The sequence below is a fragment of the Hemicordylus capensis genome, chromosome 1 (assembly GCF_027244095.1).
Source record: "Hemicordylus capensis ecotype Gifberg chromosome 1, rHemCap1.1.pri, whole genome shotgun sequence".
NCBI lineage: Eukaryota > Metazoa > Chordata > Lepidosauria > Squamata > Cordylidae > Hemicordylus > Hemicordylus capensis.
In genome coordinates this window covers 242921306-242948628 of record NC_069657.1, presented here as the reverse complement: position 1 = coordinate 242948628, position 27323 = coordinate 242921306, and the positions used below count along the sequence as shown (strand labels likewise).

At 43.6% G+C, this 27323-nt stretch overlaps 1 protein-coding gene across 3 annotated transcripts in view; it reads left to right on the top strand.

Moving 5' to 3' along the window:
• Window positions 1–27323, top strand: part of COL4A2 (collagen type IV alpha 2 chain) — a 253515-nt gene that overhangs the window by 39432 nt on the left and 186760 nt on the right. The window lies entirely within an intron of this gene.

Genomic DNA, 27323 nt, shown 5'->3' with positions numbered 1-27323 from the left:
ATCTTTAAAGAGACATTTCCTAAGAGGCCAGAATCCTTCCTGCTGGGAATAACTCAAGGAGAGTTCTCCAGAAGAAATTTAACACTTTTTATGTATGCAACCACAGTGGCTAGAATAGTATATGTGCAGAAATGGAAAGACAATAAAAAGCCCTCAAAAGAAGACTGGTTGATAAAAATTTTGGAATATGCTGAGATGGCAAAACTTACAGCATTTATAAGGGATGAAAATTTGGAATGTTTCAAAGAAGATTGGGAACCATTTTACTTTACTTAAAGAACTACCGTATTTTATGGACTATAAGACTCACTTTTTTCCTCAAAAAATATCCGCCAAAATTCAGGAGCGTCTTATATGTTTTAACAGTTTAATATGTTAAAACTCTGAAAAAGTGGATTAAAATTAAGGTGCGTCTTATAGTCCGTAGCGTCTTATAGTCCGTAAAATACGGTATTTTTCTAATATGGACCTTTCAGCAGGATTTGAAATATAGTAATAACAGCAGGTTGGGTTGGGTAAAATCGAGTAGCAATGTGGAGTATGTATGTTTTGAATTATTATAGCAATGGTTTATATGTATAGTTAACATGAACCACGCAGACAGGTAAGCAGGAAGTTAATATTTACTTAACCAAATAAATGAATGTAGTTGGATTGTGAAGCTAGTGTAAAAGCCAATAAAATTTTAAAATGTGGGAACCTGCACATGAGCAGTTCATGATCTGTTCCACAATTGGGCCCTGGCCACATTTCTGCTGTTATATCTGAGCTCTTCCACTCCTTGCACCAATAATGTAATCAATTTGATTTCTGTGTACTCCATCTGATGAGATCCATGTGTATAGGTGCCGCTTTCGTTGTTTGAAGAATGTGTTAGCAATGAAGAGTAGGGATGTGCAAATTGATTTGGGTACAAATCGATTTGTACCCAAATCTGGTTGATTTGAGTGATTTGGAGACAAAACAAATCACCCCTGTGGTCCGTTGGCTAGATTCGGGTCCAAATCGAATCACACATGATTCAATTTGATTGATTTGAGATTCGGATCACTCCTATTAATTCCCCCAGATTCCCAGCTTTCATTTAAAAAATAATAATAAAGCTAAGCTCTAGCCCTTGTAGAAGTGGAGTTATGGAACAAAATGTGTGGTCACTATTTTTCAAGTGTTTGGATTCTTTGGTGTATAACTTTCCCTCAGTGAATCCCAATAAGTATGCATTACGCACCAAAGTGTCTAAACACCTCAAAAATTACTAAAATATAAACTGAGTACCCAGTGGCTTGTGGGTTGCAGGGTAGTTGGAACATGGGATGCCACTAATTTCCCACCCCCTCTTGCAAAGCAGTGGGGTCAAAATGAACAAAAGAAATGAAGGTATGTAATGAAGACACCAACGAATCTAAACACTTAAAAAATACTTAAAAAATAAACTGAGTACCCCAGTGTGTGTGTGTGTGTGTGTGTGTGTAGGGGGGGAGTGTAGTAGACACATGGCGGTTAACAGTTGGCACTGTCCAGTGATAGTCAAAATGAACAGAAGAAACGAATCCTCATAGGGATTCATTATGAGGAAAAGTTATTAGACACCAAAGAATCCAAACACTACAATATTCCAAAAAAGTAAACTGAGTACCCCACTGCATTGCAGGTGTGTGTGCGGAGGTGTAGTTGGCACTGTCCAGTGACAGTCAAAATAAACATCAGAAATGAAGGTGTGCAATGTGGACTCCACTTCTACAAGAAGTGGACTCCACTTCTACAAGGGCTAGAGCTTAGCTCTTTTCTTTTTTTCTTTTTAAAGGAAAGTTGAGGATTCTTTTTAGGGTTAGGATATGGCAACTTCGAATCTCCATTGTTTCCTATGGCAGAAATGTTCAAAATCAGTAAAAACTAAAAAAAAATCATTAAAAATCAAGCAACCAAGTATCTCACTGCCTTGAAATTTGGGTGGTAGGTGGCACACATGGGGACCTACCCACCACCCAACTTGGTGCCCCTAGGACCTCGTTAGGTAGCCCAAATCCAAATCAAATAAAAGCAAATACAAATCGAATCTGGGGTGATTTGGAGGGGGTAGATTTGGATACAAAACAAATCAGGTGTGATTTGTTTTGGGCACAAATTGAATAAAAAAAATCAATTTGTGCACATCCCTAATGAAGAGATCATTGGCTTGGCAGAAACTAAGAAGTCATCCTCCTACTTCATTTCTGTTTCCTAGGCCATACAGTCCAACTGTGTTTTCCTCCTTACCATTTCCAACTTTGGCATTCCAGTCTCCAACCACCAGCAGCACATCTTGCTTGCATATTCTGTCAATTTCAGACTGAACTAGAGCATAAAACTCATCAACTTCCTTTTCTTCTTCATCAGTCGTTGAGGCATAGACTTGAAGAACTGTCATGTTAAAGGGTTGTCCACAAAATCTAATTGATATTAGTTGGTCACTGACTGCATTGTACCCAAGTACTGTCATTGCTATATCCTTCCTGACTATGAAAGCAACACTGTTCCTTCTTTGTTTTTCGTGTCCTGAGTAGTAAACAGTATGTTTTTCTGTCTGAAAGTGTCCCATTACAGTCCATTTTAATTCACTGATGCCCAAGATGCCAATCTGTAGTCGATTCATTTCATCTTTCACTGTGTCGAGCTTTCCCATATTCATGCTTCTTACGTTCCATGTTCCCATTGTAATTCTGTCTTTGCAGCTTTGGATTTTATTTTCCCGCATGGCAACATCAGCTGCTAGATGTCCAAAAGGCTTTACTCTAACCACATCATAAACACCATTAGTACTCTGAGAGATCCTCAGCTCTTTCTCAGTAGCATATTGGGTACCATCCGACCTGAGGGGCCCATCATCCAGCACTACATCAACAATCATTCTATTTTGTCTATCCATGTGGTTTTCTTGTTAAAACACACGAGTGGTTTACCATTGCCTTCTCCCATGAAGTATGAAATGATGCCTTTGTCATTGTCACTGAAGTGATCGTCTACCTCCAGCATCTTCCTGTATTGCTGTTGCCCAATATAGGTGCCTTCTTGCTTTAGCTGGGCAGCTGGGATGACCTTCGCGCTTTGGGCAACCCAGAGGCTTAACTAGGGAAAACGGCGCCCAGGGCAAGCACTGAAATTCCCCCCCCCCCCCAACATACATCTGACTAACACACGTTTCAGAAATCGTCCTTACTGCATGAAAACCGCAGCTCCGCAGCACTCGGACAGGTCCATAAATCCACACCTTCACACAAAATACATCCATTTGAACTCCAGAGTCACATAAAACAAAGCTCTCTCCTACACCATGCAGTTAACTCTCCCCAACTCTACACACAACTGCAGAATGGATATTGCAAATAGAACTAAACAAGACAGACAACTCTCTCTCTCTCTCTCTCTCTCTCTCTCTCTCTCTCTCTCACACACACACACACACACACACACACACACACACACACACACACACCCTGTCCAAGGAACAACCCCTGCATTGTTGCTTTGCAAAACTCTCTCTTCTGATTAATACAGCCCCATGTTGACCGTGCAACACTTGCCCTATATTTTTGGCAAGGATCTACTCCTCCCCACTATGAGGGAACCCAGACATCACGTGCATACGAGCATTCAGTACCTGTGAGATGCAGCAGGTAAGGCTAAGACTTTGGGACATGATCCAGCAGGAAGTTCTTAATCCCTCATTTCCATAGGGGTTGTGCAGGAGAACTTCCCCATGTATTATGTCCCTGGTTTCTCAGTGTCACTTGTCAGTGGATCCATATTGCACATTTTTTTAAAAGAGAAACAGAAACACTACAAACATTTTGGGAATTTACTGGCATTATGATTTATTAAACATGTTGCTTACAGCAAAGCTACTTGTCATGAACATAATCTCTCTGATCTGCTTATTACTCTTCATTAGCATTATGTTATGGATACAGCCTGGGAGTGAGAGAGTTCAGGTTAACAGAACATTTCTTAACTCGAGGCAGCCGTCAAACTCCAAAAGTACAAGCACCAGCCCCAATTTTCTATATGTATTTTTTAAAATTCAATGCAAAGAAGAGGGTTTTGGGATGCAGGCAAAATGTATCGCCTTGCATCAGGGCAACTTCTCTCCATCCCAACTCAATCTGTTGAATGTTGAGACTCCCCTTGGACATTCCGTTTTTCCACCAACACCACCCCATCCCCTCTCCTTCGTTTAAAAGGGGAACCAGCAATACCCCTTTGATATTTCACAGTTGGCTTGGCTTGACAGGCAGCAAGGAACACAAGCCACACCGGTGTTGGGGTTTTCCCCACTGGGGACGCTGAGAGAGTGCGGAGAAAGCGGGTGTGACCAGACCAAAGTTGCAAAATACCTTTTCTTTGGGGAAATGCAGTTTGTATAGAGAACTTGCTCATATCTCGGGCAAAGAAGGGGAGAGGGAGAGACTGGAGCGCTGGAAGTTTCTGTGCCTGGGAGGCAGGGAGTCCATGAGGCAGAGTTTGACGACACCGGGCACCTGAAGGAGAGGTGGGGAGGGGGGGAGCCATTTCTCGCCTGAATGTGACGTGTGGAAGCGAAACGAAACTAGCAGAGGACATGACCCCTGCGCCACGGAAGCCGCCGCTTCCCAGTTCCCACCCCCATTCAGAGGGGGATGGGTTGGAGGAGAATCTCATCGAGGGAGCAACATTTGGGGTTTTTACAGAAGCAGGAGTGTGTGTGTGTGTATATTTCTCTCTCTGTCTGAAGCCCTACACTTGCAAACCAGCCAACTGCATCCTAGAAACACTCCCGCCTTCCTCAAACATTGCTCTTTCTCCTTCACCCTCCCTTTAGGCACTGATGAACCTAAACATTTCCCTCTAAACTCAGAAACACTCCTAAGTCACGGAGGCCCGGTGCCTCCCCGCTGCTTCCGGTAGGAATTGCCAAAACTCAACAAGCCAGACCCCGAGCAGGTTCAGCATCCGAACTCCGGATCGCAGCGCGCCCTCATTTGAACTCTTCCGCTGCCTGCCTCGTTCGCCTCCAATCCCTGCCGGAGCCTCCCCCAGTCCCTTGATCGCGGCCTCGCAGGGAGCCGCCGAGCAGAGCGCGGTGGTAGCAGCAGCAAAGCGGAGGGCTGAGAAGAAGCGGCTTGCCAGAGAGCCCTTGCAGGGTGGCGGGGCCGCTTGACCCAGGCGGGCACGTGGCGTCCAGCCTGCCTGCCTCTCTGCCACGGGGGGTACTCCTATTCCCCAGGGCGGGAGGGAGGGTAAGAGGGTGCAGAGCGGTGGCAGCCGCTTGGATGGAGGTGAGGAGGGAGGGATTTGCTGGATCTCGCCAGGAGTTGTTGGTGTCGAGCAGGCGCGTAGTAGAGCCTCCCTACCTCTCCCTCCGTTTATCTTTTTGGCGGATCCACACGCAGGGACCTTCTCCCTTGAATACGCGGAGTCTGGCGCTCCAGCGCCAGACAGGACCTCTCGCCGTTGCCTCTTCTCTTCTCCATGAGTCCGTGCCAGGAAGATCCACCCGCTCTTTTTCCCCACCCTCGGTCCTCACTCTTGCTTCCTCCTCCTCGCCCCATGTAGGGAGGGCGGCCCGGGACTTCCGCCGCCGCCTCCTCCTCCTCCTCCTTTCCCCTCCGCTGGGCTGCCAGGAGGCTGGGTACTTTTCTGAGGTGTGAATTCTCATTCTATCATAGCAAATGAGATATTTTTCAATTAAACAACTCTCATGACCCCACTTTCACTTTTTCACACTTTCCTTTACTATGAATAATATGAGGAAGTAATCAATTTAGCACACTTCACCTTATGAAGACAAACCTCATACAAATAAATTCACCATAATTCACCCCTCTGCCCAATCACTCTTAAATTGGGGACGGGTGGTAGCCTCCACCCATTAGGCACTATCTACTAGCCCACCCCACTCCTTTGGGGCAGATCCACTTTCTGCCCCCAATCTGCCCCAAAGACACCCAAACTTCAAAAATTCTCAAAAAATCAGCCCTCTGCCCAATCCTCCTGAAATTGGGGTGGTAGCCTCCACCCATTAGGCACTACTACCCCACCCCACTATTTTGGGGCAGATCCACTTTCTGCCCCCAAACTGCCCCAAAGTCACTAAAACTTCAAAAATTCTCAAAAAATCAGCCCTTTGTCCAAACCCCCTGAAATTGGGGTGGTAGCCTCCACCCATTAGGCACTACCACCCCACCCCACTATTCTGCCCCAGCCCCCACTTTCTGCCCCAATATGCCCCAAAGACATGAAATTTTCAGAAATTTACCAAAAATCAGCCCTTTGCCCAATCCCCCTGAAATTGGGGTGGTAGCCTGCACCCATTAGGCACTACCTCCCCACCCCACTACTTTTGCCCAGCTCCCATGCTATGCCCCCGAACTGCCCCAAAGTCACTAAAACTTCAAAAATTCTCAAAAAATCAGCCCTTTGTCCAAACCCCCTGAAATTGGGGTGGTAGCCTCCACCCATTAGGCACTACCACCCCACCCCACTATTCTGCCCCAGCCCCCACTTTCTGCCCCAATATGCCCCAAAGACATGAAATTTTCAGAAATTTACCAAAAATCAGCCCTTTGCCCAATCCCCCTGAAATTGGGGTGGTAGCCTGCACCCATTAGGCACTACCTCCCCACCCCACTACTTTTGCCCAGCTCCCATGCTATGCCCCCGAACTGCCCCAAAGTCACTAAAACTTTAAAAAATTGCCAAAAATCAACCGTGAACCAAATCACCCGAATTTTTCATGCCCGAAATTCGGGTGATTCGGCTCGTGCCCGAAAAATATCGGGGGACATCGGGGGTGATTCGGTTCGGCCCCGAATCACCCGAAATTGTTCGTTTCGGGCACAGATAGTTCTGTGCCCGAAATTTTTTTGCACATCCCTACAAAAGATTCCTAATGGAGGAGGGCATTGAACACCAAGAGACTGTTCCTTATCCTCCAGAGCAAATGGAGTGGCAGAAAGAAAGAACCAGCCTCTTATGGAAATGACAAGATGCATATTTGTAGATGCTGGTTTGGCTACTAAATTTTGGGGAGAGGCAGTGATGACTGCTACTTACCTGCAAAACAGATTGCCAACAAAGGCCACAGGAACAATGTTATATGAGTTATAGCATGGCAACAAGCCCACTTTGAGTCATATAAGAGTGTTTGGATTTAAAGCATACTCCCATATACCAAAAGCCAAAAGGACCAAATTCAACTGTAGATATGAAGAAGGAATACTTGTTGGCTATTCCATAGGATGTAAAGGATATAAGATTTTAGATCTTGCCACAGAAACAATTAAAATATGCAATGTAGCATACTTCAGTGAAAATGAAAAACCAGCCATTATTGAGCTGCCAAACTTAGAGCCCAATTTTCAGTTGGAGAAAAAGTCAAGGCAATGTGACCAAGAGGAAGGATCCACTGTAAGTTTTACACCTGGCAGTGATTCAGCAAAAGAGGGTGTTGATGATGAACAAAGGGTGTGGCATTCAACACGACAAAATAAAGGAGTTCCGCCTAAGAAATATTCCTACATTGCAAAGGGAGAAAGGTTTCAAGAACTAAGCACATGGAAAAAAACTGATAGCAACTGAAGCACAAAACTAGAAGGAAGCTGCAAAAGAAGAGATAGAATCATTGCACAAAAATAACACATGGACACTCACAGAGCTACCTGAGGGAAGAAAGACTGTGGGGTGCAAGTGGATTTTTAAAATTAAGCAAAATGCAGAAGGTGTTACAAATCGAGACTGGGGGCAAAGGGATTCTTGCAAATATCCACCCCTAGCACAGTATCTCCAGTGACTGTTGCTGGTGTCTTATCTATCTGTTTCTTTTTAGATTGTGAGCCCTTTAGTCCATCTTATTTATTTATTTCTCTGTGTAAACTGCCCTGAGCCATTTTTGGAAGGGCAGTATAGAAATCAAATAAATAAATAAAAATATAGGGGGAAGATTATAATGAGACGTTTGCTCCTGTTGTAAAACACACCTGAGTAAGGACTGAGTAAGGAATGTAAACATATAGAAAGTGCTACCATATTTCAGAAGTGGCGGCTACTTAAAATTGTATAGTTTATCTTACAAACTGTACCAGGTTGTTGTGTACATGCTAATGGTGTCTTCTCTACATCTTTGGAATTTTTATGCCAAGTCGAGTATGTGGTAAAGAATTCTGCATTGTGAGAATCCTGAAGCGTTTCTCTAAAAACTAGTTTCTGGTTTTCAGTGGATAAAAGCTTGTATACACTTCTTCAGCAGTGTCTGGGAAATCTCAGAAGCCAAAAGGTCATTCCAGTGCTTATGGGATCAGTTGCTGTCTGTTCCCTATGACTTAAAAATCAATCGCTGTATAAAATACTGTAATCATCATTACAAATAAAGTACAGTTACAAACATCAGTACAATTTAGCTGGAGCAGCAGCAGAATAAAACAAAATGACATAAAGAGGATCAGTTCCACAGAACAAGAAACACAAAGCACATGAAGCAATACTGTTAGTTTTAAAGTAGTGTTTACCATATAGCTTGAATGCATTTTAAGACAAGCGGTCAAAGTTAACATCTGTTTAGAAACTCATCCAGAAATCCTTGTCCTAGATAGATCAACCACTAGAAGTTGTGATTCCCACCTCCACCCTGCCATTTCACATTTTATTAGAAACATCAAAATACTGATATATTGAATAGCCATCTTCTTTCACCACTTATAAAAACAGCTGGGGACCTAGTGTCACGGCAGTTATTTATTTTGCTCAGCAGAACTCAAGTTGTCCATTCAACCAACCCTAATTAGAAACATCTGGGAAACAGATACTATTGGGAAACGCCATGTCGGGTACACAAAGATGTTTAAAAATTATCTGTTCATATTCTTCACTTTATGATGGAACTCCAATGAAATGGGTGAGGAAAGATGGGCATGGTTTGTGAAACGAGGAAATCCTTGCTTTATATGTAATTAGCTTTAAGTACCAGGCGTTGCTCAGGCTTATGCTGCGAGCAACTGTGTTAATGCATCCATATCCATTCTGTGGATATACTGGTTGTATATCTATCTTATCTGTCTGTGTGCAGTGGTTGTCGGCATTCCCGGGTACCATGTGTTACGTGTAGGGTCCTAGAAAGTCACTGCGCCAAATTTGGTGCCAATAGTTCTAAGGGTTGTGGGAATGTATAGGGAACAGGCAGACAAACTGACATTGTGTGTGTGTGTGTGTGTGTGTGTGTGTGTGTTTGTGTGAATTGAGTACGATGGATTATTACCTCAAAGGAAAGGTTTATTTCAGATTAAAATACTGAATTTATCAATCAATTTCGTGGGATGGCCTTTGGCTCTAGTGTTATGAGAGAGGGGGGGAAATTTCTCTCTATCCACTGTCTCCACACCATGCATAATTTTATTAAGCTCTATCATGTCTCCCCTCAGTCATCTGTTTTTCTAAACTAAAAAAACGCAGGTGTTGTAGCCTGGTCTCATAAGCAAGGAGCTCTAGGCCCTGATGATCTTGGTTGCTCTCTTCTGCACTTCTCCAATTCTATGTCCTTTATGAGGTATAGTGACCAGAACTGTACAAAGTATCCAAATGTAGCTACAACATAGTTCTGTATAAGGGCATTATACTATTAGCAGTTTTATTTTGAATCCCCTTCCTAAAGTTTCGAAGCCACAGATTGTTGACACTTTCAATGAGCTGCCCACCATGACCCCAAGAGCCTTCTCCTGGTCAGTAACCAACTGCTCAGATTCCATCAGCGTATATGTGAAGTTGGGGTGTTTTGCCCCAATATGCATCACTTTACTTGCTAACATTGCACCACATTTGCCATTTTGATGCCCATTGCCCAGTTTGGAGAGATCCTTTGGGGGCTCCTCCCAATCTGTTTTGGATTTCACTACCCTAAATAGTTTAGTATCATCTGCAAATTTGGTCACCTCACTGCTTACCCCAGCTTTTTTATCACTTATGAATAAATTAAAAAGCACTGTTTCTAGTACAGATCTCTGGAGGACCCCACTTCTTACTTCCATCCATTCAGAGAACTGTCCATTTATTCCTACCCTCTGTTTCCTGTCCTTCAACCCGTTACCAATCCACACATGAACCTGTCCCCTTATCCCATGACTGCCAAGTTTTCTCAAGAGTCTTTGATAAGGAACTTTGTTGAACATTTTTTGAAATTCCAAGTATAATATGTCCACCTTTGTCCACATGCCTGTTGACACTCTCAAAGAACTCCAAAAGGTTGGTGAGGCAAGATTTATTTTTGCAGAAGCCGTGCTGGTTCTCCTTCAGGAGGGCCTGTTCTTCTATGTGCTTAACAATTGTATCTTTTGTGAATGTTTTCCATCAATTTGACTGGAACAGACATTAAGCTAACCGGCCTGTAATATCCTGGACCCCCCTGGATCCCTTTTGAAAATAGGTGTTATATTACTACTTTCCAGTCCTCATAGTAAAATGAGGGATTCTCCTATGAGGAACCCTGAGTTTATTGGAGATTGGATTTAGTGGGTCAATTTATTTGTGGTAGATGCTCTATGTGCAAGCGTTGTGTACCATGTGATGCCTTAAGGTCACAACATACATCAGGGAATATATATTACAACAGTTTTTCACATGTCAGTCAAAGGGGGTAGTATATACCATTAAATGTCCATGGAAAATGCAGGCTCCTCTATTTAAACACTTAACGGAACAGAATCATACAGTGGAAGATATACAGTTCTGGTGTATAGGAAGTTATTGTTGAACTGGTTTGTATTTTTGTGCTCAAAACATGGACACCCTTTGATCTTAATGAAGAAACAAACTGGATGGCAGGACAATAGAGCATGGTGGTATTTGTCATTCAAACATGCTGTATAAAGTTGATATGCTGGGAGATTGTCTAGGATAATAATTGCTCCTTCTTCTCCATATATGATCTATAGAAGTTGGCTACTAACTTATTTGAAGGATTGGGGCCCTATTTGGGCTGGATAATTGACTCTAATCATGCAAATAATGAAAACATCTGGTACCAGTCTATTTGAACCAATATTAGTTGGAGGAAGAGAACAGACCTGAAAAGAGCAGGATGAATGACTATGAGTAAATGAAGAGATACATATTAAATGAGTAAATGAAGAGATACAGCATTAGATATCGGAAATGCATAATTTATACAGGGTGGGGGATACACCTAAGAAATTTCAACTTTGAGTTTGTTTTGAATTTTATTGGTAATCTGGGAATATATAGTGAGACTTTTAGATAAAGGAGGAGTAGTCATATGGGAAGGTAGTGATTATACAAGAGGTGTGGCATGATTGGTATTGCATAGTTGTGGATAAACAGACATATTTATATAAAGAAGGATATTTATGTTATACATATTTATATGTCTTTCTAAAGGTATGTAAATAAGGAGATCTGGCTATGTTTTCTAAACATATTGTTTTAACAAATTGATGTATCAAAGCATTTATGGTAATGGTTGTCATACAGAACCCAAATTACACAGCTTGATTGGATTTAACTATATGTAATCTGCAATGAATTATATTTTGGACCGTTGTTATTTGCCACTGATGAAGACGTACAGTTGAAATGCATCTGGCATTTCAGATATCCTCATGGAGATTCATAAATGATTTTATATGGTACTCCCCTGGAAAAGGATATTGACTTTGTCTGAAGAACAGAACTTTATGATAATTGGTGGAGTGATGACTTGGAGTGATATTGGACTTTTACACATACTCCCAGGAAGGCGCTTTGATTTTTTTTTTTACACACTCCAACTGAAAAAGATATTTATTTATTTTATCTGAGTACTATGTTTTATCATATTAAGTTGTGATTTGATACATCATGAAGAATTTCTCTTTTTAAAAACTTACTTGACGAGCTACATTGGTCACTTGGGAAGGACATATTTATATGGATCTCCACTCTATCTTTTTAGTCTTATAAGAAGTTTCAAAGTAAAGTTTTTTTAAAAAAATACTGTTGTAGTTTGTACATTGAGCTATGTGGGTATTTTGATACTTCTGGGGTTCATTGTTTTGTTTGGTGCCTACTTCCCTTAACATTATTGTGAAAACCCAAGAACTGGTCTGGGAAGGAGAGCTGCTCTCATGGTAGCAAGCATGGCTTGTCCCTTTTGCTAAGCAGGGGCTGCCAGTTTTCATTTAAATGAGCGACTACATGTGAGACTGTAACAAAAACAACAAACATTTATATACCGCTTTTCAACAAGTTTCCAAAGTGGTTTACATAGAGAAATAATAAGGATGGATCCCTGTCCCCAAAGGGCTCACAATCGAAAAGAAATGTAGGATAGACTCAGTAACAGTCACTGAAGGGGTAGTGTGCTGAGGATGGATAGGGCCAGTTACTCTCCGCCTGCTAAATAAAGAGAATCACCACGTTTAAAAGGTGCCTCTTTGCCCAGTTAGCAGGGGTAAGATATTCTCGTTAGGCAATGAGGCCATAGCTCAGTGGTAGAGCCAGAGGTATAGCTATAATTGAGCAAATGGGTTCAAAGAACCCGATCTCCCCCCCACCCAGCTCCACCCCTGCCTATTTTTTTTCATTATCTCTCTCACTCCAAGGGAGAGGGGCAAACATGGGCCCCCTCCCCGCTAGCTACGCCCCTGGGTACAGCATCTGCGTTGTATGCAGAAGGCCCCAAGTTCAATCCCTGGAAGCTTCTCCAGGTAGAGCTGAAAAGATTCCTGCCTGAAACCTGAGAAAGCTGCTGTCAATCAGTGTAGATCAGGGCTGCACAACTTTGGCTCTCCTGCTTATGTTGGATCACAACTCACACTATCCCTGATTATTTACCACTGTGGCTGAGGATTATTGTTGCAAGCCTCTTCCTATCTCGGCTTGCAACAAACCACTTGTATCTGTGCAAGTTTGGCAGTGTGAGAGCTGTGTATCCCCGAAAGCATTCCAACAAGCTATGATGCTGGGTATAAGTCTTGATAGGGGACTCAATGATGCTTACTGCAGGGAAAATTTGTAAAAGTAAATGTATAGGTTATTCTAACCCAATAACCTGACAAAAGCTCCATCATCCCTTGCCAGACGCCTGTCTGGTCTTTCTTAAGACCCCTCAGTAAAAGCAAGTTCTTAATTTCTCTTGGCAGCTTATTCCATGGTTAAACTATCCTTATTGTTAAAAAGGAGGCGATCCCTTAATGTTTACTTGAATTTACCTTGCTATAACTGCAACCCTTTGCATAAATGAACCACTGGGAATTTTCAGTCAGTGATGCGTTTCCAAGGAGCATTTCCAGACAGGGCTTTTAGCTCGGAATGGAGATCGGCCGGATTTACACCAAAGTCTGTGTGAGATACTGGGGAGCATTTCCCACATGATTTGGGGTTTTCATTGTGCGTTAGAGCCTAACCCAATGTAGGTCTGGGGTTTTTAAAAAAAAATTCACTTTTTGCATAGGTTTTTTTGGGCAAATTCAAACTCACAGTTAAGCCTGCTGTCTGGAAATGCTCCAGTCAAGCTTTTTAATGTGGGCATCTTTCTTGATGAGTATAACTAAGCTCTCATGAAATACTGTTTCTAAAAGAAACAGTTCCAATAAATATGACACAGTATTTCTGTTTGTGTGTGGGTTTGCAGTAGGGGCTGACTGGGAATTCAGTTAAACTTGTTAGCTGACCAGGTTTTGTTCTTCTGTTCCTCTATTTTCATGGCTATTGTTTATTTGGAAATAGTTGAGGATTTTTAGTTTCCACAAAAACCAGGAAAATGATGGCCAGATGTTTTTTGTTGACTTCATGTGATCTGCTAAAATAAAAATAATACCATTCATTTTATTTGCCCATGTGAATTTGCCAGGGTCCTTCCTTTCTCCTCACAGACTCTATTCTTGGCCTTGCCGCTGACACTCATCTGAATGGCTGCACTAGAGACAGCCTTTTCAGTAGCGGCCCCAATCTTTGGAATACCCACACAGAGGCGCTTCACCAATCTCCCCTTTAAAAAGAGGGGTTTTTGGTTTTTTTAAAGAGCTTGACAATCTTCATCTTCTGAGAAGCATTTTAAATCTGGTTTTAATAAGTTTCCAAGTTTAAACAATTTTATTCTTGGTGTTGTGACTTTTAATTGTGTTAAATGTTTTGTTGCTGTTAAAATTTGTCGTGTTGTGTTGCTTCTCTTGTAAGCAGTAGCATTCTTTGGGCTGATCCTCTGCTGGGGGTGGCCTAGATGTCTGCACCCCCCCGCCCCGTGGCAGTGGCACCAGCCTGTGTTGTGCCTCCGCAACCGGCAGCCGGCCATGTGCACAGTTCCCCAAGACCTGCCCGGGGGGGCCCCTCCAAATGTCCCCCATGGCGGTGGTGCCAGCTCATGCTGCACTGGAGCATCTAATGGGGCAGCCATGTGCCTGGGAGGCCATGTGCTCACCTGGCAAGACCCACTGTGGGCCCCCCGCCAGCCAGCCCTGATCTCTGTCCCACGCAGCGGGGGGCACAGCCGACTCGGTGTGGGCTGCTCTTGCCTCTGTGGCTGCTTCCCACATGCAGCCCAATCTCCCCTAGGCCTGGAGGAGCTGGCTGGGGCAGGTCAGAAGAGCAGCTCTCTGAGCTCCACTCACACATGGCACTGGGCCATTTCAAGCAGCCTGCCTGAGCCACTCAGCAAGAAGACAAACAGTGAGACAAGGCAGGCTGCCTGCAGCAGTCAGTCTGGAGGCAGAGTGGCCAGCACTGTGCACACCCCCTGGCCCCCTTTTTGTTATCCTCCCCTCTTGTATTTTTATGGAATGGCTTGTCACAGGGCTTTTATATCAGGCACAGAAGTAAGATGTAGGGCAGGGTGGGAAGGCTCTCTGTCTCTAATCTGAAGTGCACTGGTCAATCTGTTTTATAATTTTTTAATTTAAAAAACAATTTTTAAAAAGTCCTTTAATTGGCTAGTTTCATGGCAGAAAATTACAAAAAAACTTCTGGAACTGAAGGCCCCCCACGGACATAAATGGGAAGCTGTGTGAAAGCATGGGCCTAGTGGGGTGTGGCAAGGAAGGATGCTTATTTTGCGAGGGGGGGCCCCAGAAACCCATTAGGTCGAGGCTCCAAAATTACCTACGTGCATCTCTGATTGCCTCAAGCAGCAATGTCATGGAGAAGTGGAGGAGAAATGTTTTAAATAAATAAAACATTTCTAAGTTGTACTTCTTTGTTGTAAGAAGTACCTGAAGCAAAATACAAAACAGCCATAGAACAACAACAAAAAGATAACAAAGACCAGCCATATAATATTTTTATACAGAACATGTATAAACAACCAGCAACCATAGAGTGAGTTCTTAAGCACAAAGGCAGCTTGAAATATAATACAGGAAAACCCTGGTATCCACAGGGGTTCCGTTCTCTGCTACTACCACGAATAACAGAACCATGGATACCAAGTCATTAAGGCAATGGGACTCAGGAGGTTAGGTTCTTGGTGGCTCTGCAAAGTGTAAAAACGGTGACAAGCGGCCCTAAAAAACAAAAATTGCCCTACCATGCTCTGCAGGTCTCCAGGTGACTGCTGAGCAAGGCTCCCAACAGTCCAAAATTCTAGGTTTTTTTCTGTGAAAAATCAGAAGGTTAAAAGAAAAACAAAACCCAATGAGCCACAAACTGGTTCTTCTCTACAGAATGGCGGCCGGAAATGACCTTGAAGGTCATTTCTGGCCTCCCTGAGCCCATGGATATGTGGAATTAACCCCTTTTTGCCATTTTTTGTGTGTGTATACTGAGGTAGAGTGTCAATTACCCAATTGCGGATCTGCGAAAATGTGGATGCTGGATCCACGAATGGCAAGGTTTTCCTATAGTCTCAGCCTGTCCATATGAAGTTGTCTTGTACTGAGTATTGTCTGCATTAACTGGCAGAGACTCTTCAGGGTTTCAGAGAGGAGTCTTTCCGAGCCCTACCTGGAGTTGCCCTGAGAGTTAAACCTGAGGGATTCTGCATGGAAAGCAAGATGCTCTAGCACTCTTGAACGACTTAAAGCAATATTGTGATGCATGCCTGGAAATAACCTGGCAGTGATAGTGGCTCCTTAAATGGTGGCAGGATATGCTCTCTCTCTAGCCTCTGCTATTTTGCAACCTAGACAGTGTATTTTGAACCAGCTGACGTTTCCAAACAGTCTTCAAAAACAGCCTCACTCTAGTTATTAAACTGAATAACTGCAGTCAGGGCCCATTTCCCAGAGGAGAGCCGTTGCTGTCATACTAGCTCATCACATACGTCACCAGCTGTGGAAGATTTCTGGATATCTTTCTGTAAAATGGTTAGGACTGGACCTTGGGCAGCTGCTTCAAGAGAGTCAGAAGTTAGGACTGGGGGCAGGGGTAGAGCTAGGAGAGAGGGGCCCCGTGTCCCCCCCCATCCCTGGTGGAGGGAGGGAGATAATGAAGAAAAGAGGGAGGGAGGGCGCTGGGGGGCCTGGGTTCTTTGAACGCATCCGCTTAGTTACAGCCACACTGGGGGCAAGCTAGGAGGCAAGTCTGAAGCCAGAAGTTACAGTTAGGAACTCACCAGAGCCAAGGAGACCTTGTTGCTCAGGCAAGACCTAGCCAAACAAGACGTCCTCTGTTCAGAGGGATCCAAATGCCTGCTGAGGTGGGCAGGACCAGTCCAGAGCCAGAGAGCCCTTCAGTCCTCGAAGAATCCTGGTCTGCTGCAGTGCTGGCAGCTTACTATAGGGGGCAGTCACTCACAGCACTAAGGCTCGTGGCACCAGCCCAGGCAATTCCTGGTAGCAGTACACCAAAGCTATGGACCCGATCCTTCAGGGGGAGTGCAAACTGCATTCAGAACACCCAGTTTCCTAATCATCTGTATCTACAGCCAACAGTACCATGACTTCATCTTAAATGGTCTTCGTTTTTTATTGCTGCTCATCCAGCCCATTATTGAGTCCAGACGACCGTACAGGATATCCACACCAATGCTGGCCTGTACGTATAGGTGTCCTAAGTGGTCAACTATAGCACCAAGTTTTAAGTGCCGCCACACTGACACCCCATGATGGAGGCCGTGGAGGACTGTGAGCAAGAGATGAGCGAAGGCCATGCCTCATCCTCATCTGGTTGGGAGTGCCCTTACAGAAGAGTTGCTGCTCTGGCTTTGGTGAGCCACTGAGGAAAGGCCCCAGGCCCAAGGGGCAGTTGATGCGAAAGCCACCCCCCACCAGACTCCTTCACTATGGTGGCAGTGGAGGCGGCGGCAGAGGAGACCGGGGAGAAGGCAGTGGTGGCAGTGCCTGTAAGGCCTGAGCTGGACCAGGGTGAGCATGCACCCCGGTGAAGGCAGCAGCAGCAGCCCCGTGCACCCCAGGCATGTTGACCGTCACCTGCCAGCTGGCCGCTCTCTCCCCTCTGGTGCTCAGGCACGTGGGCAGCTTAGAGTTGAGGACTGCAGAGGAAGAGGGGAAGCTTGCCCCCTGTACATGGCTCCTGGGTATGTGCAGGGTTCCACTATGCTTAGCTGGGGGGCACCAAAGTCATACTTGGCCCGAGGGGCCAAAACCTTTTCATGACAAAAGAAGATGAAAAGGTGAAGCAAAGTTGCATTTCATCAGCATGTTGGTAACATTTCACTCCAAGCCGCAGACAGTCTCTCCCAGTGGTTTCATGTAGTGGGAGAAAGAAAAATGGGGTTCAGGGTGGTCTGCCTGTAATAGTCCCCCTGTTGAGGGATGTTTTGGGGTGAAGTCCCCAAAACTTGCCTCACACCTTTTGGGTAGCAGATGGCTATTATACTTCTGCTCCCAGCTGTTCCCAATGAGTATTGCTGAGCATGACCTCCATGAGTTTGCCAGTAGGCAGTTTGATCCAGTTAACACACCTGAGTCCTCTTTGGATACCCGAGCAGAGTGCAGGGTTGTTGTTTTTTGGTCTATTAAACTATATGATTGAAAGATGGTTCTCATTCTAAAAGCTTAAAAGCTGGTGATTTCCTACCTACTATGCAGGAAGAAAAAGTTTAGTGAGGAGGGATAAGGAAACCACTGAAGTTGGCAAGCACCAGTTGAACTTTTAAACAGTTAACTAAGCAAGCAAAAATTATACTTGAAACTGAAAGAATCTGTTGCTGTGTTTTCAGGATCAACATTCTTATACCCTCAGCAATCCTGGTGTACATTATCTGGGATCAAGGAATGCACTTGTGTAGAGGCACAGATATTTGGTTCATACATTTCCAGTTAGTTCTAGCTTTTTCTCAGTTCTTCTTTAAACTCTTAATTCACCCCATTTTGCTTCTTGCACCACTTATTTTAGATTACTTCACTCTGTATTTGCAAGACAGAAAAGTCATGCACACGACCAAACGCGCAAGCGGAGTGGAGAGCTGGCGGGGAGTCAGGCTCCTGCCTGCCTTCCCACACACGAGCAACTGCTGTTTAAAGGCTCTCCTGCTCACTGCAGCACACAATTGGAGCCACAGCAAGTGGTAGATCAGGGAGCCAGAGAAGGCAGGCCTCCGGCATCCCTCAGTATACCGTGCCAGGAATGTGGTGGATTGAGGGATCCTCCCTCAGCTGGGCACTCTTTCACCCCGGCATAGGTTGCCTGCACACATGATCCTGAACCTGGGGTTAAGGGCATGCTTGTGCCCTTCAACACAGGTTAAAGCCTGGGGGTAAATTCCTGGGTTTGAGGCTGAGGCTCAATTCCGGCACTTCACACAATCCAGGCGCTGCCAGTCCTGGGCTTGGCTGCTCGTGTGAGCAGCCTCATGGTGTGTATATGTTTGTGGGAAAGGGCATGAAGCCCAAACAGCCAAAGTAAGACCAAAGTGGATTTTAAAAAAATATGATGTTTCTTAAAATGCAGGTTATTTATGTGGGCTTGGAGTCTAATATTAGCAGCTTTGATTGTGTCATACAAGATGTCTGTAGAAGAATGGTGGAAAACATTAATCTTCTGACTCCTGGTTCTGTTAGAACAATTACATTTTTCCTTCCTCTTTCAAAATGAATCATATTAGGACAGTATACATCTTACGGGAAATGTAAATTCAGAAGATGTAGCTAAGGTTCTTTGGCTCAGAATGCTTACAGAAGTTACAAAACTGCCAAACATTATTCAATGAGAAAAGATCACAATATAGCAAACCATATAGTGACATCTGCATAGTATTTGCAAGAAAGGAACATTATTCTTATTTTGCTAGAATATAATTATTTCTCTTTGTTCCACAAACATATTTCCTGAATCTTGTTGAGCACTTAGCTAGGAGTATAATAAGAGAGGATGTGAACAACAGACCAGATGACATTGTTTAAATCAGCCGAAGGAAGTCCACTGTTTAAATGTTTATAATCTCAGTATGTTAGTTGTTTGTACTTTGATAAGAGCATTTTTGGTATGCAGAGCAATACCAAAAAGGTTTTGTATTCTAAAACAATCTGAGCCACTGCTTCACTGGGTGGCTCTTCCATTAGATCACCAGTTTCTGCATCATTCAAGAAAATTAACTCAGCTGTAAAGCTGAATGCAAAGGATGTTCTTTGTAGCAAATATATAGAAATGAATACATAGAAAAAATGCATACAATATTTTATTTAGCCATCTTTACAGGGGTTTTTTAATTAATCATGGAATCCTAGAATTGTATAATTGGAAAACCAATTAGTAACTGGGAATAAATCTTTGTTTACAAAGCAATGCCACAAGGGGTTTGTCCTATTCCTCCATCTCAATCAACAATTATGGAAGAAGATTCCATGAATTCATAGGGACACATCTTAAATTATGCTTATATGGTGAAACTGATTTTACTTTCTTTGTGAGAATAAATTTGGTGAGTGCTTTGAAAGCCTGTGAAAGTTCTCACAACATTCTAAAAATGTTTTAAATGTGGGAGGCATATCATCAACAAAATAAAAATTAAACATCATATAAAATAGCATTCAAATAGTTCTGTGAACTAAGCAGCAGTTTTAGAGGAATGCACAGATTGCATATGCTGAATTATGCTTGTTTGTTTAGCTATGAAATTGTATTTCATGCTCCCAGTATGGTTGCCATAACAAAAAATGAACAGCTTTTTACTAGGTGAAATTTTGTTAATCAATTAAGGAACAGATGAAAATGTTAAGTCTGACAGATGTCCATGGGAATGGTAACCATATGCTTGATTCTCCATTATTGAAATAAATGGGATTTAAAGTACTTCCCTTTGGCTAGAAAATGCCTTTAAACTTCCCTTTGGCTAGAAAATGCCTTGAAAACAAAACAGAGCAGCGAGAAGAGACTCGCTTTGCTAGTAAGCCAAGCTGATATTTGTGATCCTGGTATTGAGGACTATTGTAAGAATTACTAAGATATTGTAAGTGATGTGCTTTTGAAGACTCTGTATAAATGCTTATATTTATATACTATTGCATTCTGCACAGTCAGAAAAAAACATACCACATTATTTTGAATTTCATTAAAATTAAATTTGTCTGGATGTGTAGTGTACACTATGTGATTCACAAGTCTAATTTTATATTTTAAAAATTTTAATTTTAAAATTGCCATTTTTAGATATATGTATATGCTTATTTTAAGGATATTATGCTATTGTATGTCATTTACCATTGCATATCTCTCTTTTGGTTATTGACCGTAAATAAAGTAATCTGAATCTACCTCCAAAAATAATGGTAAGTGAAAAGGCTATAAATTAAAATCATTCTGCTCCATTATAAAAGATTTAAATAATTTGGTTGGATTAATACTTATCAAACTTTAATATATTTAGGGGGGGAATAATATGTTGATGTGGGAACAGATTTAAAATGGATTCTGAGGCTTCATTACACCAAAGCAACGAAAAATCTACAGCTGGTACCAAGACATCTTGTTTACGTAGATCATTAGCGCTTTTCAGACAACATCTATCTTCTATATATTTATTTCTCTTAGGTGTACCCATCACTAATCCCATGTGTGGCAGCTCTCGCAAGAGTTCACAAGCAGCTGCCGATTAGCAATGGGACAGGGGAGAAAATAGGGATGCGGCTGCTGGTGGGCTGGCCATCGGGAGCAGGTGGTAGGCCAGCCTGGCTACCAGGAGCGAGGAGGTGGCAACGGGCTGGATTTCTGGCCGGCCTGTCAGCCAGAAAAAGTGGGCGGGCAAAGAAGCGGGCTGCTCCTGCCAGCAGATGGCGGTGGCCCGGGCCGGCCGCTGGGAGCAGGCAGTGGCGGTGGGCCGGCCTGGCTGTTGGAAATTGGTGGGGGGGGAGGGCAGGAGGAGGTGGCAGGCTGGCTTGTCAGGCTGCCAGCCAGAAACCACGCGGGGCAGAGAGGGGGAGAAGCGGGCTGGCAGAAGCGCAGATGCTATGTGTCCAGCCAAGCTAGTTTCTACATAATCAATGTCTGGTGGTGGGGAGTAGGATTTTCCCTACTGCACCTTCTTACTACTACTACCTTGAGTCCATCTCACTCTCCACCCACCTGCTTTACTTCCTGATGCTTTGATATCTTCTACTACGACTACAACAAATATTTACATGCCACTTTTCAACAAAAGTTCCCAAAGCTGTTTATGTAAATACAAATAAATAAAGATGGATCACAATCTAAAAACAAAACAAAACCCAATACAAGACAACACTATAATAACAGCAACAGCCACTGTGTGTGGGGGGGGGGGGGGGCGGGGGGCAGAATGCTGTGCTGGGGTTGGATAGGGCAAGTTGCTCTCCCTTTGCTCAATTAAAAAAAAACCTCTTTAAAGAGGTGCCTCTTTGCTCAGAGGAGGAGGAGGAGGGAGAAAGGAAAGATGGTCCATCCATCTTCTGGCACCTGGTACACTGTGCAGTGCACCAGGAGCAAATAGACTTGGGGAATGTAATTTCCTCATCATAATGCTTTGAAAACTACATTTCCTTGGTGCCAAAAGAAGAAAAGGCCTCCCTTTCCCTCTTGCACATAATTTGGCAAGGTGGGGGCAGTTTGAGGTTTTTGTTGTATAGATGAGAGGAAGGATTATGAGAGGGTTGGTGGGGGCTCAGTGGCTGGGAGTTTCCAGTTACCTCCCCCCTCCTGATCTCTGCAGGGTGGACTTCTATCCTCAGTTTACCAACTGGGTCAAGGAACTGGTGGCTAGGGAAGCCAGGAGTGCCAAGTCTCATAGGAACCCTAGCTCCAAGCTAAAAAGCATACGGAGAAGCATAAGAGGAAGCATAGCCATAGGGGGTGGGAAGAATGCAGGTCCAAGAAACACAGATCCAGCAATTCCTATCTTCCCAGGCCTCTTCCTCATCTTTCTCCTCCTTCTCTCCCTGCTTTGTCCAAACACCACAAGTGCAAACACAAGATAGCGCCAAAGGGGAGAGTCCCCACCCCCATCACAGGGTTGGTCACTCTGGGCACCCAAGGGGGCAAGAGAGCTCACCTGAAATCAGACCGTTCTGAGGCATCTGTATCGCCAGTGGGAAGAGAAGAGGGCAAATTGTAAGAAGAAGGAACCTTTCCCTCTGATTACACACAGAGCAGGCTTTTCCAGTCAGAGTTGTTTCCTACCCTCTTGGCTAAGGCTTCTTGGGTTTTGAAACTACCCGGTTCAGCTGTGGGGCCCACTGATCCTGGCATGACCCTCTCTCCTCAGGGGGCTGCAGCAGTTTCCCCCCAGCCCCCCCGCCAAAGAACCTCTAGTTTCTTTCCCAGAATCCTTTGAAAGGGTCAGGAAGTCTGAATGGCACCTCCCGGCTAGGGCACAGCAGGTTCCCAAGACCCCAAACTAACTGTATACTCTGCCAGACACAGTCATGGACTCCCTCAAGGTTCCAATCATGGACCTGCCTGTTGTTGCCTTGTTATCTTCTGTGGTCCTCCCTTCTGAAGGTGAAGGAGGCTCCAAAGACCTGTGCAACAGGCGCATTGAGGGCTTCACGTAAATCCTTTGAGGCCTCAGCAGTGGTTTTCAGAGCATCTGTGACCAACGTTGTGTTCTCCAGGGCTATTTATCTGTGGGCGGAGGAATTGGCCTCCACAGACTTGATCCCTAAACCGGTCAAGGATGGTCTGAAGAAGTTAGCCTTATCAGCCACACTACTGGTGGACTCTTCTTTCGATACTGACAATTTTGCTCCAGGGCCATGGCTGCTAATGCCATGGCCAGGAGGAATGTGTGGTTATGCAATTGGGATGTTGACACTGGGTCCCAGGTGCTGGATCCTATTTTGGGGGGCTCTTCAGCAATCCATTAGACAAGATCCTAGGAGAGACTAGAGAAGAAAAGGGCTCTGCCTATGGCAAGGAGAGAGGACTACAAATTCAAGGTTCCACAGCCCTCCCGCTAAAGAACAGTGTCTTCCAAATCCCACTGATTTGAGGAGCATAAGCCTCAGTGGTATCACCAGAAGTCCCACTGCAGAGGGTTCATGCGCACACCCTCCAAGCCATCAACCTCTCCTTCCTTTTCTGTGAATTCAGTTATTCACATGGATAAAAGCACAAACGATACTGATCTAAAGATATTTCTCTTTGGAAATATAATTGAGGTGCAGTGCAGTCCTAAGCATGTTGTAGGTATTCAGTGGGGCTTACTATTAGGTAAGTGTGCATGCCTTAGATGTGTAGGGGTGCGTGTTTGTGTACACTCTTTAAAATTCTAGGTAGAATTAATCTATTCAGAAACTGAAAACTCTGAAGTGTAACCAAATTATGGCGGTGGGTAAACTAGAAAAGTCAAATCCAAACTTATTTATTAATAGACCTGTCTCAAAGCACTAATCTTCTAAATATGTGGAATAGTGCCCAGACATCCTACTTTCTTATTGTGTGAAACTAATCATGTCATTGTTCAAAAGACTTGCCTGACTTAAACAAATTAGGAAATCTTAGATATGCATGCAAAAAGCAATTAAATATAGACATTAGTGCTCAGTATGTTAGTATCTTGTACTACTGATGTGGCTGTGTGGGGGGAACCTGATCTACTAACACTGGGCACATCATTATTTATTTAGCAGTGTACAAAAAATAAATCTTGGTCAACATTAAACAAAAGGATGGTAATAACTATTTTTACCTTATTTTACTGTGGTTTGATTAAACGGTATTATATAACTGTCTTTATTATTTCATATTCTACCATTCTGTTCATGAAAAGAGTATGAAAAGTATTTGCCACTCCTATGGAATAATAGATTTGTATATCGATTGTAGCTGGTAGAAAGTTTAGAGAATTCTGTTAACTTTGACCTCCCATATCAAAGTAGGATTGACTGGTCAGTACAGCCAGTCTCCCAATGTAAACCCCTTAATATCTTTGCTATAGGAAGAATTCATGTTGAGTTGAAATCCTGTTCATGAAATACTGTGCCAATGCAGAATTTTGACACATGTAAGCCTTGACAAACAAGCTCAGTTCTGCTGGAATATACATTTTTATTGCATTCCATCAAAAAAAGTTCTCAAAGCAATAAAAGGAATGAGAATATAGCTCCCTGTCTCCAAAAGGCTCACAACCTAAAAAGGAGAGGAAGGAGAGGCAGTAACAGTTCCTGTGAAGGGGCACTGTGTTGGGTTGAACAGCAACAGTTGCTGTATCGCCTGCTAAAAACACCCCTGCTAACTGAGCAAAGAGGCATCTTTTAAAGTTGTGATTCTCTTGCATTTATCAGGGGAGGAGCAGCTGGCCCTCTCCAACCCCAGCACAGCATCCCACCAGTGGCTGTTGCTGGTGTCTACCTTATGTTTCTTTTTAGACTGTGAGCCCTTGGGGACAGGGGACCATCTTTTTTATGTATTGTTTTTCTATGTAAACCACTTTGATAATTTGTTGAAAAGCAGTATATAAATAGTCGTCATTGTCGTAGTAAATGTAATGGAGCCACCACTTTTAAAGATGCATCTTTGTCTGCATAAGGTCTCAGCCAGTTATTGGATTTCAAGGGCTGGATTGAATCTACCAAATTTCTTCTGTGATATGTTTTTGTCTGTTAGAAAGGTATTAAATAACACACTATTAGGAATTATATGGATGAGTTTTCAGCATGACAGTCTTACAGTTCAGAGTGGCTGTTCTTTCCCCCTCAACTATGTGTCATAACAAAGAGAGAAAAACCTAATGAGGCCATACACACAACTGGCGGAAGGTTGGTTAAACTCCCTTCCCCCCAGATGACTGCTGACAACTTGCTGGGAGCACAGACCACACTCCTAGACAGCATACAGTTCTGGATATCCCACAATGCACTGCACAACATGTGTGATGCACTGGGGGATTTCCCCAGGAAGTAGGTGCTCTAGGTGCCTCTCTCTTTGTCCGCTGGGCTAAACATAGCCCCAGTGAACACACAGTCCTAGAGCCCAGGTTAATGGCTCACTCGAGCCCTTAACCCTAGCTAAGAGCTGGGTTATTAAATGGGGCTAGGTGGCACTGCCCTGTTGGGATCAGGCCCAATCAGTGGTTCTCATGTACAGCCTAACTCAGGCTGGGTTTCCATATTTAAAACTGTTAAAATATTTAAAATATTTTAAAACTGTTATTTGGATATTTAAAACTGGTTTTTTTTTTTTTTAAAGCAAATGTTATAAAACATCAAGAATAAAATATAAATTATCCTGTGCACAGTCTGACCATGATAAAAATAATTCAATATGAATTATTCTTGTAGCCAAGACGTAAAGGATTTACAGTGGAGGCTATCCAGGTTCATCAATCAATCCTTCCTTTCAGCCCCACGGATATCATGGGCCTTTGAGTTCCTCCTGTGTTGATTTCAAAGCTGCGTGGAATCGACAACCCACAATTTCACTTCACTAGGTATCTAAATGTGCTAGTGGATTGATAGAAAACCATTAATCAGTGGACGCCTTTGATGATTCATGAACTGAGGAAAGGATAGTGCAGACTGTGGAAGATACTGTTCTTTCTCCCTTTGTTGGTTCCCCCCGACACCCAATTAGCAGCTCTCCATGGCAAATTTGTGTGCCTGCACATTTTTCTTGTTCAGATCCAGCGGGGGCCAGGCACTTCTCAGACTGAGCCGATCTGGTGCACATGCCGTGATGGGTCTATGTCTGTGCCATCTCCACAAAGATGCAGCAACACCCTGGGGGCTGATGCTTTCTCAGTCCTTGCCTGCCTGTTTTATAAAGCTAGCCAGGAGAAGCTCATACTTCCTCTACTTCTCAACTACCCCGGCTGCTCCAATCAAGTCTACACTAAAATGCTGCTCTCAGGCGAAAAACAAACCTTCATGTACAATGTTGCTAGGTTCTGCGCAGCAGCGTGCAAGATCCTTCAGACTCTGACTGCCAGCCTATAACCCATGGTTTTAACTACTGATCAATTTACCTTATAGTACATATAATATGCCTTTTAATATGCCTAATATGCCTTCGTAAATACTTGTAATTTATTAGATGTTTTTAACTCATATATAGTTATATGTATTTATATATTTAACCTTGTTTTACCTCCTTTTTACTAGTCATCCTATCCTATCCAAGTTGTATTTCCCTATAGATTAATTTTTATATATTGCTTATTCTTGTTAGTTGTCTTAGTTTTATTTGCTTTAACAGTTAGCTGTTTTCCCTTATTTTTAGATATCTCACTTGTATCCTCTGGTATATTTTTATAGCTTATTTTAAATACTTTATACTTCTTAGACATTTTTATATGTATTGATAGTTGTATGCATAGATGGATCTCTGCTGTAGCAACTTTCAACATGGCTCTATTATCTGTTTTACTGTCTTATTGCCTGTGCTGGTCTTTGACTGCAATAGAGTTCATTGATTGATTGCTGTCTCAGTCCAGTTTTCTCTGAATGACTGCTTGTCCTTTTAAGATGGCCACTGCTAGCACTGCTGCCACTAGCCCTTCTGTGTATCTGCTGCTGCTCCGCTAACCTGGGAAGTCCCATCAGTGGTTAGGGGGATGCTTACTTGGGTGACATAGTGCAGGGGCATAGCTAGGGGAGAGGGGGCCCATTCTCACCCCTCTCTCTGGCGGCCGCTTGAATTGAGGGAGATAATGAAGAAAATAGGGAGAGTTGGAGCTGGGGAGCCCTCAGGAGCTGGGGGGCCTGGGTTCTTTGAACCCATCTGCTCAATTATAGCTACATCCCTGCATAGTGAGAGGAGCCCAGAGTGCTATGTGGAGTCTGTGCTGACAGCTGCCCCCCCTTCCCTCCCTCCAATTCATTCATCTCTACACCTGTGTAAAAAAAAAAGCAGTTGCAGCATGCCTGCTGCGCAGTGCTTTGGGGTGCTGCTGCCCCCAAGATTCACCCCGGGTGGAGAGTGGCTTCCAGGTGCCCTTTCTATGAATGCCAGGGGTGGAGAGTGGCTTCCAGCACTCATAA